An 18,031-nucleotide genomic window follows, 5' to 3' on the forward strand; every position below is an offset into this window, starting at 1 on the left:
TTTATGTCCCTCAAAATATTTAATTACTTCTTTTGGAGGTTGGATTCCAAATGGGTCAAAATAAATTACAATATCTTTATTTTTACGATATGCTGTCCAATGTGTGCCAGATGAACTGTCTAAATTAACTATTCCGCACTCTTTTACTTTTGGTGTTAGATTTTTTAGCTCGTTTTTTAGGTACACCCCCCGGAAGTGAGGCACGTCTTTTGCGGCCTCTAACAGCTGGTAGTTGTCCATCTTTTTTATTAAATTTTAATCCCATTCCCATTTTTGCTTTTGCCTTCATCAAATTTGTCACCGCATAAGCTGCAGCTCTTTCAGCAAGATTTGCGTCATTTGCCGTTACTCTAGTCCAAGCTAAGTCTGCTAATCTCATGTCTGCTTTGTTCCGAGCAGCGGTATCGGGATTATTCATGTAGAATATGTCATGCTCTTTACAATAAGAGTCTAGCTTATTTTTTGGAGGTACATTTTTGGCTAAATTTTGACGTATATTCGTTCCAGGTCCACAGTACCGATATGATGGTATGTGAAGTGGAAATGGAAGATTATTTATAAGAGTATTCAATAACCCTCGACCCCTGTAAGGCTTTAAGAATAAACCTTTGCCCTTTTTACATGTTTTCTTATTATTTTTCACCATTTTTTATATAATAAAAAATGTCTTTTATTCAACAAAAACATAAATTTAAAATAGTACATACTAAGGAAAATATACCAAAGAAGTTGGGTCTATTTCCTACCAATATTCGATGTGTTATTTGTGGTCCAAGTGGAAGTGGGAAGACGGTTGTAATTTACAATTTAATTGTGAAAAAGGAAGGATTAAAATTTACAAACTTATATTTAATATCTAAATCTTTAGAACAAGAAAAATATAAAAAAATAATTGAAATATTTAGTTTGTGTGATGAAGTGAAATTACACACGTTTACTGACTGTGAAATCACACCAAATGATGTAAAATCACAGTCAGTTGTTGTATTTGATGATATAAATAGTCAAAATATTACACAATTTTTTTCAATGGGTCGACATAAAAATATTAACTGTTTTTACTTGTGTCAATCTTACAGCAAAGTACACAAACATTTACGTGATAATGTAAATTTCCTAATATTATTTAAACAAGATGATTTAAATTTAAAACATGTATATAACAATCATGTTGGTAATGACTTTTCATTTAACCAATTTAGAAATCTCTGCCACCAATGCTGGGATAAAACTAAATATGGCTTTTTTTGTAATAGACAAAGAAAGGTCAAAGAATAATGGCAAATATAGATTTATGTTTGATCAATTTTATAGTGACCAAGCGCAAGCGTATTGATGCCATCTTCTAGAATAAACCTCTTGTCATCGTCAAACGATAGTACTTTCTTGTTCATGGTCAAGGTTTGAAGATGATGATTTGTAGATTTAATTCTTGTCACATTCTCATAGTAATCTTGCCCAGTTGCAAGACAGTTTAAATAATGTTGATGTCTGAGAAGATGTTTAACTGTAGCACCATCAGCTCCTTTAGCTTTCTTCACCTCTAAAGCTTGTTTGTCTTCTTCATATAACCATTTTAGAGGAATATAAGAATATAACTTTGGTCTTAAACCACAATATTCATACATAATATGACCATCTAATTCGTCTTTAAACTTGCCAGTGACTTTTTTATTTTTATCAGAGTATAAGAAATGGTCTTTACTATATCCAGAGGTATCAAAATAGTGCAAGTCACATTCTATTTCCTTGTAAAAGTCCTCTGTAACTATAGAATACATTAAAGAATCTGTATCTGTCATAAGAAATATTTTGTTCTTAAATTTTGACATATAATTATAGTGGAAATCATACATTATTACTTTACTAATATCCAAAATGGTCATTCCCAAATATATAGGTTTATTAAACTTTACAACTAATTTATTTAAATGTATAGCATGTAAATTGTTATCGAACTGTTTGCTACAGTCAAACCTTGGATTAGTGACATATTTTGTTAATAGTGACTCATCCTTAAGATATATATCACGAAACTTGCGTTGGTTCATAATTGTTCGACCAAAGAGACTATTATTTAACAATTTGTAAAAGTCTTTTTCAAAATCATTTTTAGCACATTTGCGTTTTTCAATATTAAAATTAATATAGGGTGCAAGCCATTTTAATTGTCTAAATTTTAAAATTCTATGGTATTTTGTAGCAACCAAACCCAATTCCTCATATTTTTGTAATGCTTTATAATGTAAAATATATTTAGTTTTGTCATTTAAATTAGGTATTAATTTGCCATTCATTTTCTCAGGTGCTAATGGATAGTCATTATGTAAATCATGTAAGTTTTTATCATATTTTAAATCAACTTCTAAAATGTATCCAAACTCATCATTTTGATTGTATTTGTAGTCTATCTCATTCGTCCAACGAAATCCATCCACGGGTAGTGTCTCACACATAGCTGTAGAGTATAGCGAGTTACAATCTAAATATATTAAATACACACTTTCTTGATTGGGATCATAATGTTCGCCCATATATCTATTATTGGCTTTAGCATAACGTGTGGAAATCATACTGACTCCTCCTCTGATTGCACTTTCTATGAACAAATGCATGTCAATATCTTGAAATAATTGTAATTTTATACCAGTCATTCTAAGACAAGCTTCCCATGTTAATCCAGGGAGTGAATACATATGTACGGGGTCAAGTTTGTAATCCTTTAAACACAGGTCTCTAAATGTCTCAAACACATCAGCCAGTAGCAATACATCTGTTTTAAGATATAAATCATGATATTCTTGTAAATTATTTATATTGAAATGGGTCCAGACATTTTTAGCATGTTCATATTCGATGGGAGAGATATGTTCTTTAGTTAAAGTACTGTAAAATTTTTCAATTGGAGGTAGAGACTCTGCAAACTTATCTGGTCCTGTCATATATTCATAGGGAAATACGCCTTTGCGTTGTAGTAGTGGATTGTCTATGAATCTAAATGTATTTAAATTGGAAGCTAATTTGTATAATGGAAGGGACAGAAAGTTATAGGAATCTAAAAATACTAAATCATCAACAGAGAATGAAATGTACTTTTCCATATCTTTGGCTATGCAATTTAATTTACGATTATATTTTCCCAAGTGTTGCATTATTAAATGTCCATCGTAATTTTTCAAGTTATGGAAGAATACTGGTATTTTCTTTGTTACTTTATAGTTTAAATTACAATCATTATGGGCAGCTCCACGGTATTGGCCATTTGAATGACAATGTTCTCGTACCCTATCAAAATATAGAGGCTTTTCACAAATGTGACAATGTGTTGAGTTTTGGAAAGATGCCTCTTGCTCAGGAGTCATTACAAGGGGAATATATATCACCATTTGACTTTTAATAAAGTCATAAGTCTCAAATAATCTTTCGAAAAACACATCCATAACATTTTCGCCACTATATAACTCTTCAGAAATAATCTTAGAATCTTTTACTACGACAAATGCAAATCCCGATGGAATATGTATATTGGAGTTTATAAAGCACTCAAAATCAGCATAAATCACAAATGGGGCTTTAAGTTGATATTTATAATTTTTAAATTGTAATGTATCTTGTTTAGACATTTCCACTCTTTGAGCATCAAAGTTCTTACAATATGTTATATGATGTTCTAATTTATCTTTGGTGTAAAAATGTTGTAAACAAAACTTGCAAAAATACTTCTTATTGTTATGTTTTGTAGACCGCAGCATTAACATATTAAAATTACGAATTAAACAGTAATGCGATTTACGACCTTGTTGTAATAATAATAGATCTATATGAGTATTACTATTTAGTTTGGTTCTTCTTAATGGATATATAAATTTTTGGTCTTCAACTCCAAATACATTAACACTTATATTATTCTTTCTTTCAAATTGATCTATGTCAGATATTTTTACGGGATATTTTATATTTGTCATGTTCAACTTACCTACATAGGGTGCATAGTTAGAGACTCTATTAGCATGTTTAGCATTCCTTGGATATAAAGCTGCTAAAATTGACCAAAGGAAGCATTTATTATCAACATTCTTTATATTTAAAACTGCTTTTGTCAATTTAATGCTTTCTGGTGTAGGAATGTATGACTTTGGAGTTAGGGGCTTATACTTGTAAACGTGCAACTGCCAATATTTAGTGTGGTCATATATCCATCCACTACCTTCGGCTTGATATTTGTGTATGGAAGTGTCAATCTTTAAAAGAGCATTTTCAATTTGAGGCTTTAAATCTCTCTTCTCAATGGTTAGTATAGTAAGGCTTCTGAAATCTGCAATACATTCTTTCTCATTAACTAATTTTCCATTTTGATCTATTGTATATTTTATAAATTTGATTCTCCTTACTAAAGTCCATTTTATTGGTAGAGGACAAGATTGAAGAGTACTTTTAAGTTCAGTTTTAATCGATTCACCAACAAATTTAATCATTGTATATGGACATTTGTTACAAGAATTTACGTGTCTTTTAAAATGACCAACAACATTTCTTTTACAGAAATTACAAGTCTTATGAGTTTGTAATATATGAGATTTTAGAGCTATATTACTATCACAGATTAAATCACAAACTTTGCACAGTTTCACCTTCATTTTATGTATTACCTTGTAGTGGCGAATAAGGTTGCTTTTTTTGGAGAGCGATGCAAAACAATGTTGACATGTGGTCTTCATTTTTATATATGAAATTAAAAAATAGGTTGGCATCTTCTATATAGTAGAAATTACATTTTTACAATTTAAATTAATGAGAAGTAATAATTCAAATCATAATTTTATATTTTAATATTCAAAACAATTTCATACAATAAGATTTGGCAATTGTAATTTTCTAAATCAAAACTAAATCCTAAATCTTAAATAAAAACTCTTTTTAGCAGAATGCTGAGTCTACATTTATACAGAGTAAGTGTTAGTTATTTTAAAGGAGACTTGACAAAATTATATAGTGAATATAATTCGGCTAAGTTTTTAAATAATAACTTGTGCACACTTTTGACTCAAAGTCCCCAGTGATTGAGATTCGGCTAAGTTTTAAAAAATAACTTGTACACTTTTGACTCAAAGTCCCCAGTGATTGAGATTCGGCTAAGTTTAAAAAAAATAACTTGTACACTTTTGACTCAAAGTCCCCAGTGATTGAGATTCGGCTAAGTTTTAAAAAAATAACTTGTACACTTTTGACTCAAAGTCCCCAGTGATTGAGATTCGGCTAAGTTTAAAAAAAATAACTTGTACACTTTTGACTCAAAGTCCCCAGTGATTGAGATTCGGCTAAGTTTTTAAATAATAACTTGTACACACTTTTGACTCAAAGTCCCCCCCATGAGTGAATTTGGCTAAGTTTTAAAAAAATAACTTGTATATATTTTTGACTCACTTAAAAATTGTAATAACAAAATAAGTTACTTTTTTGGATAGAGAAGCAGCACACAGTTGACATGTAACTAAAAAACAAAGTTAGCATCTTCTATATGGTGGAAATTACATTTTAGACAATTTCAATTAATGGGAAATAATAATTTAAATCAGAATTTTAAATTTTAATATTCAAAACAATTTCATACAATAAGATTTGGCAATTGTAATTTTCTAAATCAAAACTAAATCCAAAATCTTAAATAAAAATACTTTTTAGCAATTCAGATTGCTGAGTCTACATATATACAGAGTGAGTGTTAGTTATAGAGAAGACTATGTTACCTATGTTAAAAGGGACTCGACAAAATTATATAGTGAGTATAATTCGGCTAAGTTTTTAAATAATAACTTGTGCAAACTTTTGACTCAAAGTCCCCTAGTGCGTGAAGTTTGGCTAAGTTTTTAAATAATAACTTGTGCAAACTTTTGACTCAAAGTCCCCCATGAGTGAATTTGGCTAAGTTTTTTAAAATAGACTTATATACATTTTAAGTTCCTTAGTGACTGTTCAAAATACTCTAAGTGTTTAAAAATAGATTTATATACATTTTAAGTTCCTTAGTGACTGTTCAAAATACTCTAAGTGTTTAAAAATAGACTTATATACATTTTTTTACAAGTTCCTTAGTGACTCAATTCGGCTAAGTTTTGAAAAATGGACTCGGGAAATTAGCTACACTCCTAAGTTAAAAGAAATACAGGGTATGAGTACAAGCATCAATTACGTCACCAATTGATCCCATGACCCGACACGCGACAACATATTACAATAGTCTAGCTTAGATGTCAAAGACTTACCATAACAAGAAGATCCAGGTGGAAGAGTGAGTGATGATTCCATAGAATGCCCCCCTTATATACCACAAAATTGTCTAAATTAATTTAGAACTTGACAATGGAAATTGAACAAACTGAAATTGAACAATTGAATAATTGAGGTCAATCAAATCAAACATATTTGCTAATTGTCTAAACCTGCCCCAGACAGACTGGCGCCAGACAGGCAGAGAATGTTGACAATTGGTTTTGATTGGGGTCATTAGGTTACACTCTCAGTCATTCATTTGAGTCAGGCATAGTTTACACATAGCCATAAGCATGCCCGAGTTCACGCGCAAACCTCGCATATACATGGGAATGGATGTGAATTTGAAATTTTAATGGAGTTTGAACATTTGTATGGGCTTGTATTGGACGAGATCTAAATATAGCCGGTCTTTAAAAAAGTGGCCAAAAAAAGCTCACCATTTTCAGACGTGATTTTTAGTATTAAAAAAGTAGAAAATTTTTGGGGGTGTATAGGTCGAGAGCTGGGTCTTTGAAAAAAGTGGCCAAAAAAAGCTCTTCCATTTTTTTCTCATTTTTCCCCTATAAAAAGTGCCCTAAAAGTGCCTCTAAAACGCCGAAAGTGGGGTCATATTCTCCTATTATATCTACTGGTGTAACATCAACACTGTTGAATATGTAAGGGTATATGTCAAACTTGCATTGCAGTATTTGGGACTATATAGTTTAGAGGAATATGCGGGGAAACCTGTCAAATACTTTACACTTCACCTCCTTACGTCAACCAACCGGTGTAACATCAACACTGTTGAATATGTAAGGGTATATGTCAAACTTGCATTGCAGTATTTGGGACTATATAGTTTAGAGGAATATGCGGGGAAACCTGTCAAATACTTTACACATCACCTCCTAACGTCAACCAACCGGTGTAACATCAACACTGTTGAATATGTAAGGGTATATGTCAAACTTGCATTGCAGTATTTGGGACTATATAGTTTAGAGGAATATGCGGGGAAACCTGTCAAATACTTTACACATCACCTCCTAACGTCAACCAACCGGTGTAACATCAACACTGTTGAATATGTAAGGGTATATGTCAAACTTGCATTGCAGTATTTGGGACTATATAGTTTAGAGGAATATGCGGGGAAACCTGTCAAATACTTTACACATCACCTCCTAACGTCAACCAACCGGTGTAACATCAACACTGTTGAATATGTAAGGGTATATGTCAAACTTGCATTGCAGTATTTGGGACTATATAGTTTAGAGGAATATGCGGGGAAACCTGTCAAATACTTTACACTTCACCTCCTTACGTCAACCAACCGGTGTAACATCAACACTGTTGAATATGTAAGGGTATATGTCAAACTTGCATTGCAGTATTTGGGACTATATAGTTTAGAGGAATATACGGGGAAACCTGTCAAATACTTTACACTTCACCTCCTTACGTCAACCAACCGGTGTAACATCAACACTGTTGAATATGTAAAGGTGTCAAACTTGCACTGCAGTATTTGGGACTATACAGGGTGATTTGTACTCAGTGTGACAAAATTTTTTTGATGTAAGTACAAAGTAAATGAAGTGTGATGATGCATATCAAATGTTCCAAGTCTCAAAATTAGCGGCCCAAAAAATTATTTTATGTTTTTCAAAAATAACCATGCTTTTAAACTTAATACAGTGATTTCTCAATTACCTGTATATAGATTTGAGTAGATAATGTCATTTTCGTGTTCTACATTAAACTTTGAACAAGAACAATGGAAAATGACGGAGGATCAGTTGTAAAAACTCCATTGTAAAGAGATTCAAAGATAAAAATTAAGATATTTGATACAAATAAAAATAAAATGGTCTATTGCACTTTTTACACCCTGTATAAAAGAAAGTGTCGGAATATGTTAAAAACTGCGCCATTTTATAAGCTTTCCAACCATATGCTACACTATTGAGGTTTAGATTTTTTTTGTTTGTTTTAGTGGTTTGAATACCAGAAAACAGGGAACTTTTTACCGTTTTTACTGTTCAAGCTGAATCAAAAATACAACTTTTGCTTAATACATGCCGACTTTCTACGTTTTTAATGTTAAAGACACCATGCTTTGTAGTCTTCAAACCATTAAAGCGTACATAAGCAGACATAAACCTCAATAGTGTAGCATATCGTTGGAAAGCTTATAAAATGGCGCAGTTTTTAATATATTCAGACACTTTCTTGTATACAGGGTGTGAAAAATGAAATAGATCATTGTTTTTAAAATTTTTATCAAACATCTTAATTTTTCTCTTTGAATCTATTTACAATGGAGTTTTTACAACTGATCCTCTGTCATTTTCTATTATTCTTGTTCAAAATTTAATGTAGAACACGAAAATGACATTATCTACTCAAATCCATATACAGGTAATTGAGAAATCGCTGCATTAAGTTTAAAAACATGGTTATTTTTGAAAAACATAAAATAATTTTTCTGAAGCTAATTTTTAGACTTGGAACATTTGATATGCATCATCACACTTCATTTACTTTGTACTTACACCAAAAAAAATTTGTCACACTGAGTACAAATCACCCTGTATAGTTTAGAGGAATATGAATATGTATCTGGACTGGAAAACTTGGAGGTTCAAAAAACATAGTGTTGTTAAAAACTTGTCAGTTGCTCGTCTCTCACTTTGAGTTAGATTTACACATTTTAGAAAACCCCAAATTAGTATCCATCAGATTAAATTTAAAATACAGTATGTTAAAGTCTAATTCTTGTTGCTATATTTATTCAGGGTTTGTCAAAACGATCATTTAACAATGTCAACCTGCCTGGATTTGTTTTAGAGGGGGTTTAACTACGTTTAACATTTTTAAATTGATACAGGGCACCAGAACTTTATAGTATTACCTTATTTTGCCTCTTCATCCGAAAATCACTTTTGTAACCCCCTGCGATAACGGATTTGTTCGAAAGCCAATAATAAATTGCTGTACTCTTTTGTTTTACTTTTCCACGCAACGGGAATGTGTTTCGCAAAAAATAAAGCAACTCTTATACAACTTTTTCCGCTCCCCGACGTTATTGAATCGTAATCTAGTGACTGAATTGTACGGTTCAGCAAGAACTTTAATATCCAAAATGCGTCGGAAGGATAAGTTTTGTCAATACGTTGTCCGACTGACAGGGTACATTAAAGAAATGAGATAGTAATCAATAGAAGACATGTTGAATGGCCGTGGCCTTATAGCACAGGTCGTATGTATTGGTGAACCGAGTCGCTTTTGCCCCTCATTGTTGTGGTTTTGCAAATTTAATGCAGGGACAAGCTGCTGAAATGTTAGGTTATGTAAATGTTTAGTCGTGGTTTAGTGGTTATGTTCAGGTTTGATTTCTTCACCATGCTAAGTTTGGTTGCTTATTTTATGTTACTTCAAACACGAAACAGCTACGAGTATATAGCGTTGGGTCTGAAACGTATAAAACCGTGACCTAATTAGGTCAGAACTATACATTCTGCATCTAAAACCATATTTTATAAGATAATGAGCCATAAATCATTTGAACACAATTTTACGTTGTGTGGTTTATTTCAGACCACGCCACACATAACCTAACCAACTTAACGTCACAGACTGTGTTTCAGACGCATTGATAATCTTAAAGCATTCTTGGTTGAAAGATTATCGGCAAGGCTTTCAATTTTGACGAAAACCAATTCGTACATGCTAAATAGTGTACTAGAGTAAAACAATAGTAGTTTACGCAACGATTGCGTAAAAAACTACTAACGCGAGTTGCGTACACTACTTTACCTACGACAGTTTTTTAATTACTGACAATCTGGTTTTTAATTACTAACAATCACTACTCATAACTTCTTAGAGATGTTATGTTTTCGTTTATTGTCAGTGCCACTGAAAGTGATGCAACGACTTATTGTTTAATCAGCTGATTTCATGTAATTACGTGTTTGTAAAACTTCGTTAAATAATACGTTACCTTTTTCAGGAAATAGGTTCTGCTAGCACACAGCCACATCTGCTAGCATCATTCTTACTATAAGTACTGATCAGGTACAATTAGGGAAATATAGCATTTTTTACAACTGAATGAATATAGTGAAACAGTTAATTTACAGTTAGATCTCAGCATCGAATATTATAGAATATTATAAACAGTTTGTGCTCTCATCTCGTTAACTTCACTTTCACTGACATTTTTAAATCAGTTTAATCTACCTTTCTTTAACTTCCACAAACTTAGGTTAAGAATACGCGAGTATCAACGGGAACAAGACGGATCAACAATTAAAATTGTCAACTGATCAGCTGATCAGCTGATTAGTTAACGTTCGAAGCATTACAATTTTACTTATTTTATCTGAATCCTTGAACCTCATTGGTCCGTTACCCGTGTTGTTATGAGAAAAACTATGCTGTTAAGAAATGAAACTATGCTGTTATGAAAGTTATCAGCTGTTAAGTGAAACTTTTCAATTCGAAGAACTGAACTGAAATGGCTACTTTAAAAAACAGTCGTTGGTAAAAACTTTAACGCCACTTTAACTACACTTTTTTAACTTACTTCATACCCAGTCCTCCAGCTTCATCAAATCGGGTTTCATTACGTACTACTGTACTGTAATGAGCTTTTAACGGACACCAAACAACTGATTATATTTGGCAATGAGTGATTTCAAATAAAAACATAACCTCTCTTAGAGATGAGTAGAGATTGTTAGTCCTTTAGTCGGTGGGATATATAAGGATTTGTACAGATTTTTTAAAGTTAGTTTAGATGGTTTAGAGTAGTATGTCTTATCGTACGTCACTCGTGCAAAATGTGTTTACGCCATACTACACTGTTTTAACGAACTTCCCACGCAAGTATTTAGTCCAGAAAACAGCTGTTTGCCGCCAGCTTAATCAAATGGGGTTTCATTGCGTACTACTGTTATGCAATGAGTTTTACCGGACACCAATCAGCTGATTATACTATATTTGGGTGGCAATTAGTGGTTATAAACAAAAACATATTTGTACGGATTAAGTAGTATGGCGTAAACTATCGTACGTAACTCGTCCAAAATGTGTGTACCGGACTCGTATGGTAATCCCGTACTCGACTTCGTCTCGCACGGGAACGACCACACTCGTCCGGTAAACACTTATTTTCAGGACTAGTAACGTAATATACTATTACCGGACTCTTATGGTAATCCCGCACTGGCCCCACTCGTCTGGTTAACACATATTTTCAGTAATAGTAACGTAATATACTATTAAGCCTGAAATATACTGTACTAATTTGTGTACGAAAGTCAATATTGTTAACTACGTACTTAATTTACAGCACAAGGTGCTTACAAAAAGTTATTGTCATTACTTAGAAAATAGGTCAGTAAAGAACAATATCTGAGTAGCTATAAATTAGCCTGGGGCTGCAATAATGTCTGGATGAAAAATGTTCAGACTCAAGACATAATCTAGAATTACTTGCTAACTAACTAAAACAGTCGTTTATCACATTATGTCCAACATTTTTTGGTGATTTTAATGTAAATACTAAAAGAATATCTTAAACTGTTTATTCATTTAGAGTTATAATACGTTCTTTATTGTCTGTACAAAACCATAAGGGATTGGTTATTTGTTCATTGAAGCTCAGCGTGTACGTAAAAATGTTGACGTTTTAATGAAATAATCTCTTACGCATTTAAAAAACTCAGTGGCGAGTTGGTGTGTTTAGCTATTTTATTGTTAGACGTTCAATTAATCATTTGCATTTAACACTTGAGGTAGTTTAAGTCAGCAATATTTGTATAGTTACCACTATTCCGTTTCATAAATTTACAATACAACCAGTGAATGTCAGTTTAATCTTGTTGTTAATTTCTTTGCACATTTTACCTAGACTATGGCTTAGGGATTGTTACATGTATTTGATTGTAATTTCCAAAGACAATATGCTTATATAAGTGTCGTGTAAAAGCACTCTTGGCGTACGCATACAATTATAAACAAATGTCTTAAGTTTTTAAAGTTGTAAAACATTTGAACTGTGGGAATGACAAACAAGCGTTATTGTATTCGCAGATGCAACTGTCGTTGTATTCAATTAACTGTAATGAGTTCGGGCACCGCACGGCCAGTAATGAGTTGGTTTTTGTCCAATTATTGTTTAACAACCTTTCGCCTGTTATCTCACATTCCAATATCGCAGTAACCAAACATAGCTGTTTTACAATTACACTAACTAATTTGTATTTTTCTGTTTCAGGTAATTACTACTGTGTGTTAGCAGTGTTGTGAGGATGTGTAAGTATTCATTTAGTACTAATCGTTTCAGTGCAATAGATGAAAACAAAATTTATTGGAAAATATACTGCGTAACTGTTTAATGGAGAATCGCCTGGATTGCCTGCATTCTATTGTTAACTGCCATACAAATTTAGGCCATTTTTACTACGTTATCATCATTGATTTAAATAGGTAATTTTCACACTGAGTGTTGGCTCGGCCGAACACGCCACCAGAAGAGCGGTGGCTTGGGGTTCAAATCAAATCAAATCTTTATTTGCACAAAACATTTACATGATTACACATTGTAACCTTAAATAGGTGCATCGTCAATACAATATTTTTTTAATTATCACATAGAGACAATACTGATTCAATACTAAATGAAACAAATGATATTTTAGTCAAGATGGCGTCTACCTGCAGAATCCCAGTATTCATTAAATTCTGAAACTTTGTACATGGACAAATCTATCAAAAACTGTTTTAAAAACCTTCTAAAATTAGTTAAGTTGAGATTTTTTACATGTTCAGGCAATCTGTTAAACATTCTTTTACTAACCTCTAAAGTTGAATTAATAGTTCTTTGAAAATTACATTGGTTGATTCTTAAATGATTTTTTTGTCTTGTTTCATAGCTATGAACAGAACTATTAGTTTTAAACTGATCTAAATTAATTAAAATATATACTAAACATTCAAAAACATACAAAGATGGAGCAGTCAATATCTTAAGTTTCCTAAAAAGTGGTTTACAATGAGATCTACGGTTAATCTACGGTGAAATGTACGGTTACGAGATTCCGATTTGTAATGCCTCTAGTCTGATGTCACCTAGTCTGTCACCTATGTCTTGTCAAGGTTATTTCTAAGGTCTTGGTAGTGAGTGAAAAAGTCCCTCTGGTACTTCTATCTCTTAAAAAAGGACGAACAACTTTAGTCCCGAAATTGGTCTCCCAAACCCACCGAGACTATCTCTTAGGCTGGCGCCTAAGTCTACTTGACTCCCAAACCAACAATATTTAGGCGCGAGATTATCCCTGCACAAGTTAGGCGCGTGCCTTAATTAAAACAATGGTACAGTACATGCATCACCTTACTGATCCCGAGCTCACAAACCCGTTTTCGAGGCGGCAGCCTAAAATACCGGAAATATCCGGATTTAGTCGTGGACTAGCGCTAATACCAAGCTCCCAAACCGCCCCTACGTGTTTTCTGACGTTTTCGCAATTTCAAAAATATAAATAAGCTAAAGCACCTGCTTCTTTGACGTCCATGGTTAAACTGTGAGCTTGGTGGCTGCACTGGTAGCAATGCACGCACAATAGGGCCTTAAATTGAATACAAACTTAAATTGTTCGTCCCGAGATATCATACGGTTGCAAAGGATGGAGTACGTTTATATTTTCATAAAAAAATAAAGTAGCTTGTCTGGAATACTTTATGCGATCAATGCCAAACAGATTATTTGTTTTTAAACCTTGGAGAATATTATTAAGAAGCTTAGAGTAAATTTTACGATCAAAACCCATTTAGGTTCTATCAAAAATTTCAAAAGAACTGTTGATACAAATTCGGTTATAATTTAGCTTAAACTGTCTAAAAAAAATACTAATTAATAATTTTGTGAAGTCAATTTTACAGTCTTGTTAGTGCTGTACATAACATTTTTAGCTCAGACTTTTTCTAATGATTTGAATTATTTGTTAATGTTCTTTAAAGCACAGTAATGGAAAAGCATACACATACTAAGCATTATACTAAAGAAATCCGGAAAACCTAAATATATAATAAATTCATAATAGGCTATGGAAAGTAGTGGAATCCATGGAATAAAATAACACTTCATATTACCTTAATATGAACGATTCCAAGATTTTGTCAAATAATAAAAAAAGTACTTAAAGCAGATTTTTAAATACCGCTTGGTCTTCTCAAAGTTGTAAGTGCAAAGTAAGTCTAAATTCCCATTAAATTGTGTTTAGATTTCAAATTTATTACATATTCAAATTTAAAACGTCCAAAACTTAGCTTGTTATTGCATTCTCAAGATACTGTATATAGTTTCGTTTATAAATTAAAAATTTTATATCAATAATTGTAATCATATTTGAGATTGGAACGGATTGTCGCCCGCAGAGGTAAACTAATTAAGTTAACAACTTGAGGCCTTTATGATTTACGTCTTTGAATTTGCAAACTTAATATACAGCGTGCTGCTTTTGTTACTGTTCAATTAATATTTTATTACAAGAGGATTTAAGTTTAAATTAATGCAACAAATAATTTCGTAATGTTTTAAATAGGCCTAGTAGTTTTATTATTTAATGATAAAAAATCTATAAAATTTTTAAATTCAACATTCCTGTAACATTGTGTACTGGCATTTTATATAAGTAGATCGTAATTTAGATATCTCTGTTACGTAAATAATCTTTAATAATAAATAATAACTTATAACATTGGGATTATTATTCACAACTAGTTTCTCAGCTTCCACCATGTGAATTTCTTACAGTATTACTTTGAATAATCTATATCTATAAAAGAGGAACCATGTATGTATGTATGTATTTGTGTGTGGGTATATACGTTATGGACTCCGAAACCGCTCGACAGATTGTAATGAAACTTTCAGGCATTATTTAGCATCTTTCAAGGATGGTTCGAGTGAAGTTTGGTGCAGATCCGTCAAAAGGGCTCTGCCCCAGAGGGTTTTAAGTGGGTCAATGTCAGACTTTTTGATCTACAATGTTTACAAATAAATATAATTTAAAAGCAGATGTTTACTTTCACCAACTGTTTTGTAGGTTTGAATAATTACAACATTCTGTATTAGCATTAGCCATGATTTGAAATAGTGCCACAGTGTTTCTACAGAGTGCAGCACAGGAAACTATTTTACTTTTGAATAAGTCCAAATGTATTAAACCCCAATCGCAGCACACCTGTGCACTCAACAACGTTTAAAATCTCCAATGTTAAATATTAAAAACATAAAAACCTTTATCAAAGTATTATAAAAAATAAAAGGGATGACCATGCCTTAACATTTTTATCTTTCGTCCTATACCCACACAATATAACATAAATTATTAAGTGAATAATAATCGTGCGTGCTATCTCGGATATTCAAATACCTCTCAATTTTTAATTAACCCACCACATTACTGTCATTAAAAGAAGGAACTCCAATAATACTATTGCGAAACTTAAATCCACCGAAGCTGTGCAACGTTACCAGACTAACGATTAAAAAATTACTTCAAAATTGATTAAAGCAAAAATTATCAGTGGTAGGTTTAAGGGAGAAATAGTCTTAATCCCAAGAATACTGATGATATCCGAATTACCCTCTGAATTTAATCAACTAAAATTTCCTTAGTGTCTGCTTTTGCAATCACCATTATAAGGCACTAGGGCAATCCCTGACTCGTCTGTTTAAATGTAAAAAAAAACATGATTTTCACACAGACAAATGTATTTTGATAACTGCTAGTTATTAATAATATACAAAGTATTTAGTTACGGGTTCATTAAGCGCATCTTGCGAGAAACACTCATAGTTTGTGCTTTCATTAACTTTGTCGGGCATAGTTTATGAAATTGTTAAACTAGAAACTTCATTGCATTTGTTATTGCTTTGGAGATTATTTACTTGTATTGTGAGCTATTCTGGATATTAATTGTATTAATTTCAAGGCTCACTGTTAATTTCTTCTAAAGGCCGTAATACGATAAATGTGATTTTCTCTATATCTAGTAGCCTAAATTTTGTTAAAGATCGGCAGAATGAAGGAATCAGCAATGCATATGTGGGAATTTAGTGCAGGCCCAAGAATGAGCTAAAATCAGTGGTAAAGTCGTTGAAACAATGTGTTGAAGACACAAAACACGCTGCGTTTTAGATGACACGTGTGCTCCCACTATCTCCGCGTTCCGCCACCTCCGAACCCAAATCTGTCCCGCCACCTCCGAATTCTTGAGTGACCCTTATAATCCCGCCACTGTCTGCGTTGTTAGCTGTCATTGCATCCACGGCTGCGAAGCCCCGTGGATGGAAGATTTAATGAAAATTTAACCCGTGGGCTAGGTTAGGTTAGGTTACGTTAGGCCAGGTTAAGTTAGGTTAGGGTAGGTTAGGTTTGGACGCAGGAAGTTACCGAGGATTATAGGATTCACTCTGAAATTCGGAGGTACACGGAGGTGGCGGGACGCGGAGATTGCGGGAGGTAACCAGATGACAAGCTGACCATTAAATTCCATTAACGCCACTCTTTCTTCGCCCATCTTCGCCTAAAAATGCCTTCCCTGGTGCTTCGGCGGCGTACAAATCTATCATCAAGAATTTGCTGTCAACATATTATGTTTTAATCTTAGATTTGTTGATTTTAATTTTATAGTTGGCAGCTTAGTCGGACAAAGACAGCCGGATTCGAGATCAATAACAAGAATTTTCATTTCATTTCGCAACTGCTCTAACCCACTCTTACCTACCTGTTACTTGCCTTTTGAACACGTACCCCACCCATAGACGGATAGCGAATGTTATAAAATAATACCCCCGCCGCAGCAAACCTGCAGACCAAGCGAATTTCCATTTTCCTGATTGGATTTACACTTAAATGTCTCCTTAAAGATATCACATTTATTCCCTATTTAAATAACATTAGTTTAACGAGTACTTAGGTTTGCTGCAACAGGGAGGGTAAAAAGGTGTTTTTTTGTAAAATGTTAATAGTTTAGTATGAAATGAACGCATTTTCCAAATTTGATCAAAATATGATCATAAATAAGCAAACTACAACAGTTTACTTATTCCCCATAAGAATAACATGGGAATTTTAAATTTACAGTTTTTTGGAATTTTCTCCGTAACCATTAGGCGCATAATAACGTTTCAACATACTAAATTATTTGTTTTTTTAAGATCTACAAAATGGCTTGGAAAGAAAATGCTAAATTTTAAGTTTTTAGGGTCAAAAATAGGAAAAACCAATTTATGCCCCATAAAACCCCCCATAAACCCCTGTTCCCATAGTCCGATCATGCTGGTTCGCGAACTCGTTCGAATAAATGTAGGTTTACACATTTGTACCAAATTTCATCAAAATCGGATGATTTTTGCTCGAGTTATCGCGCTAACGGACACATATATAAATATATATATAATATATATTGTATATTATATTATATATATGAATTTGAACGGATGGTGTTTTTGGTCTCTAGGGACCTCAAAACGAAAAAGTAAATCGGTCCCGGGTCCAGGTCTTACCATGAGTACTACGGTAATAGCTTATTCCCTATATGGGAAATTCGCTAAAACGAGAAATCCGCATGCTTTTGCTTCATAAGCATTTATTCTTATACCTCTGAAGATATATAGGTCTCTCAGCCACTTTTGTTTGAAGGCTGATATTGATTAAGGGGCCAAATTGTGTTTGTTTCTTATTTCCCTCAGCAC

Source organism: Macrosteles quadrilineatus, unplaced genomic scaffold (assembly GCF_028750875.1).
Source record: "Macrosteles quadrilineatus isolate MER2022 unplaced genomic scaffold, UCM_ALF_1.0 Scaffold_3__2_contigs__length_128488019, whole genome shotgun sequence".
NCBI classification, from domain to species: domain Eukaryota; kingdom Metazoa; phylum Arthropoda; class Insecta; order Hemiptera; family Cicadellidae; genus Macrosteles; species Macrosteles quadrilineatus.